Raw genomic sequence first — 4465 nt, 5'->3', positions numbered from 1 at the left:
GCAGGGTCACGAGACGAGGTCTGGCCAGCAGGGTGTGGATGGCGTGTGACGGGTTTCGCCTCCAGGTTGGAGCATTTAGTTACCTGCGCAGGGCCCTCCAGAGCTGGCAGGACAGTCGGCCACTTTCGAGACCGTGGCTCCTGCAGCAGCCTGGAACCCCGAGTGACTGCAGCAAGCCCAGTCTGCGGTGGCTGCTTGTTGTAACCACAGCATGACCTGGCCTGGCCGGGAAATTGGTTCTATGCCTAGAACAGTTGTGCTTTGTGACAACAATGTAAACTGTGTGCCATTTGCTTGGGGCACATATGAAAGTGAAAAGAGCGGAGTGTAGATGCTCATGAACCATGAGCCTGAGATACACTTCCGCTGTCTCAGGCCACAGAGAGGTTGTCTGTACTGCTGGCGTCTCTGACTGATGCGGGCAGGTGGAGAGGGCCAGAGCAGGATTGGGTGGGGCAACATGTGAGTACCAGTGAGACCTGCCTGGAGCCCCACCAGCTCTGATCTTGGCAGGCAGTCACCTCTGTGCCGTGGGGGAAGGCCAGTCCTGTGTCCCGCACCCCTGGGGTCACCCATGGGGATTCCCTGGACCCTGTGACCCAGAGACCGAGCAGGCTTGTTTTCTCCTTGGAGCTCTTCTTTGTCTCTGTTTCATTGTCACCTTTTCTCTGTGACAGCGTCAGGGCTCTGGAGAGGCAGAGGCGAGAACGTGTGAGCTCTGTGTCCCGTTTCCCAGCTGCGGGGTGTTGGCTCTGAGCAGAATCCACAGGACAGTGAAGTTTGTCCCTCTGATCCCACTGCCCCAGCCGCTACCCCTCGTCGCTCTGACCTGCTCTCCGGGCAGCTCTCTACCTGTTCTGCAGGTGGCTGTTTGCTTCCCCCAAGAATGTGTACGTTCTCTAGCCCTCCTGGGACAGGTCTGCCAGTGTGTTTCAAGGTGACATTCTGGTGATCTGGTAGATTAATCTCAGTGCATCTGCTAAGGAGGAGTGCAGGCTGCCTGGGGGGTCTTTCACTCCTCAAATGGTTGTTGAAGCTCCCCTGTGCCCAGCTCTGGGCACAGTCCTAAGGAGTGGGGGGGGGGCAGGGAAAGCGGGGAGAGGGAGACTCATGACTGCGGCTGGGCCCTGCCTCTAGACCCTTGCAGTTCAACGGGGGAGGACAGGGCTAAGCCGGTGGAGGGTTTAGAAGTGTGGTGCAGGGTAATGTGTGTTAGGAGCTCCGGCTGGGATCCAGGCCATGAGTAGGGGCCAAGGGGACGGCGAGAGTGCTCTGTGGTCTGGGATAGTCAGGGAATGGCAAGTCACTGTCCTGAGGCCTCAGTTTCTCCATCTGTCAAGTAAGGAGGGTGGGTGTGTGCATTGCTCTTTAGATTGCCTGATGATAAGAATTTCCAGGGGAGCCTGTTCAGCTGCAGGACTCCCAGGCCCCTCCTAGAGATTCAGAGTCTGTGGGTCTGGAGTCGGGCTGGGAACGTGGCTCTTTATTTCTTGTCTGACCTCCCCTCCCAGCCCCAGTTCCGCCCCAGGAGCTGGGATGTTGGGGGCTTAGGGGGCAGGCTGTGAATGGTGCGGGGGACTTTGAGGGGGCCTTCGAGATGCCCAGCTCCATGTTGGAAAAGCACTTACCACAGCTGGGGCAGGTCACTCGGTAGGGAGATGAGGACACTGTTCAAGTCTAGTTGGTTGCTGAATAATTAGTGGAACTGGGGAGGGTTTGTTGACCAGGATGCCTTTTGGAGGAGAGCTGGAGGCAGCCTGAGTGCTCGGCGCTGTTTGCGTTTGACGTGATAATGCTTCAGGCTGCTGGGAAGGCTTTCTGAGCGAGTTGACTCTGTGATTCTTCAGGCCAAACGTGGGAGTTGGGTCCCCACAGGAGACCAATGAAATGGGCGGCCCTGATAGGGCCAGCTCCTGTCCTAGGTGGAAAACGCTGCTAATAATTCAGCAAACCCAGCAGGGTGCACTGAGGACCCTGTACCTCGGTGGTTCTCAAACTTCCTGTGTCTCAGAATTGCCTGGCGGCCTTGCTAAATAGGGTGCTGAGCCCCACCTCCAGTGTCTGATTGCAGGGAGGGGAGGGCAGAGAATCTGCATTTCTAACATGTTGCCAGGTGCTGGCTGCTGCTCCCGGGACCACCCTTTGAAAGCCAATGCCAAACTCTCAACCGACTAGCGTAGGGGTGGGGGTGATATCTGCAGACTCAGGACCCAGTCACTCCCCCCAGGCCACTTACACTTCAACTGGGGACCTATCTGCAGCCACCCAGATCAAGGGAATACGAGGTGGTGATGTCAGAGTACTGGAGGGATCCCAAGATGATGGGCACCAGGGAGGCTGCAGAGGGGTGCAGTCGGGGGAGAGGCCTCCTGCAGCCGAGAGGCCCTGAGGGTGGGCAGACCTGGAGCACCGTTCTGCGCACCGCACGCATACGACCTAGGAAGGGGGTGGCGGCCTCTGGAGCTGTGCGATGCGGTTGCTCTAGCCGGCGAGAGGGTCCTTGCAGCCGGGCCAGTGTGTAGGGGCACAGACTGGGAAGGCCGGAGTAGGCCTGGGGCCCAGTACAGAAGCCAGGGGCCGAGTGGATTCCTACCAGGGTCAGGAAGAAGAGAAGGCTTTGTAGGAGCCGGCCCGTGGAAGGTCTGAAATGCTCGAGTGAGGAGTTCAGACTTTTATTCCATGGTGAACTGGGAACAGATCAACAGTAGTTGGGCTCCCCAAAGCAGACATCTGGAAATTGACTCTTACATTTTGAAAAACAGATTTTCAGTAGTAGCTCATGGCTGATCCGTGTGACATGATTTCAAGGCTGAATCTCAGAGCTTTCTCTGTCATCTCCTCCCCCCCACCAACCCCGCACGCTGTTTCTTCCTCACAGTCCTTGAAATTTCACCGTTAGAGATTATATCCCTTTGTTCAAAATATTACCCTCTCCAAGAGGTTCGTGTCATAAACCAGGAATGCCCAAGAAGGAAAGTAGCTAACATTAGCATGCTATGCTAGGTCACCTTAGAGGAAGATGACATGGCAGTCTTCTCCTCCAGGAGCCAATGGCAGGGGACATAGGACAGATGAGCTTTGACAAATGTGGAAGCAGAGGTAGAGTACAAAGGCCAGGTGCAGTCAGAGAGGAGGCATGAGACACAGGGGGTTTAGGGAAAGCGTTCTGAGGCTTTCCCTAGAGAATGTCAACAAGAATGATCTCTGGGTGCTGTGAGGTGGGGGGGCCTGGATGCTGTTAGCATAGGAAGGTATCAGTGTGCTTGGTAGGCTCACGGTAGCTCAGTCCAATTTCTTTGGTCTCCCATCTCCACTCCTTTATGTGGAACATTGAGGGGAGTGTACAGCTATCAATACATTTCAGACCCAACCCTGACGCAGCAGCCTTCTCCTCTCCTGTTTAACTAGCCAGAATGGCTGACATTGGTTCTCAATTTGCAGTCAGGAAGCAGGAAATAGCTGTTTCTCAAGGCATGTTCCCAAGTCCACTAGATACCTATGCTCTGAAAACCGGGTGGGAAGAGAAACTTTACTAATTGTATTTGGGGATGATGAGCTGATGAGGAGATCTCAGGTGAGTCCTTTTGCCAGGTCATTAATTACCTCCTTATTTTCCTGTTCTAAAGTCAAGTTTTTCCATATAAGATGGTCTGTAAGTGGAAACAGTGTATACAGTACATACAAAGCTCCAACAAGAACCTGTCATGAACAAAGTCATTAATTGTGTTCATGTTGAGTTTGATTATGGCAGCCTAACACGACTGTTTGTAGAAAGTTAACATTTTTGCCAACAGGTGTGAATTACGCAGGTGTATTCCTAGACAACCCCACCCTCAGACACTGCTTTTATAGAATGCCTATATCTGAGAAACTGAGTCTGATTTCTGTTACCATTATTGAGTTGCTCCACACAATCCACTGAAGGAAGGAAATTGGAAGGCCCAGGAGGTGGCTTGGAGTGCAGACGAAGCCTTTTTTGGGGGGAGGGAGGGGAACACAAGAGGCTAGCACTGTGCCCTCATCTCTATCTCTCCCACCCATGCTGTGATGGAAAGTGCAGGGATGGCCTTTGGGCCCGACCACTTCCAGGCTGCGTGATGACTGTGGGCAGGTCATGCAACCATTCTGCTCCTCGTTGATACTAATGTTGACCTGAAGTCATCATGAGATAACTGAGAAGATGTACACGGTGTGCCCAGGACCTGCTAGGTGCCCTCTCTGTGCAGCCAGCTCTGTCCTGCTCCCTGTGTTGTCATAAAGGCCCATGGCCCAGCCCTTTGAGAAAGGCCCTGAGTGCATTTCCTGGAAGCGCCTAGATTAGAGTCGTTAAGTGATTGTAACATCAAAGTTATACGGAATTGGAGGAAATTGGGGGACAGGGACTCTTCTACAGCCCCGCAGAGGCTCAGAGGCTGAGCCCAGCCTGCAGCCTGCCTACCTCCCCAACACTGCTGGTTACAACGAG

Source organism: Neophocaena asiaeorientalis, unplaced genomic scaffold (assembly GCF_003031525.2).
Source record: "Neophocaena asiaeorientalis asiaeorientalis breed wild unplaced genomic scaffold, Neophocaena_asiaeorientalis_V1.1 scaffold133, whole genome shotgun sequence".
Lineage (NCBI taxonomy): Eukaryota > Metazoa > Chordata > Mammalia > Artiodactyla > Phocoenidae > Neophocaena > Neophocaena asiaeorientalis.
Note: the sequence above shows the minus strand (reverse complement) of the source record.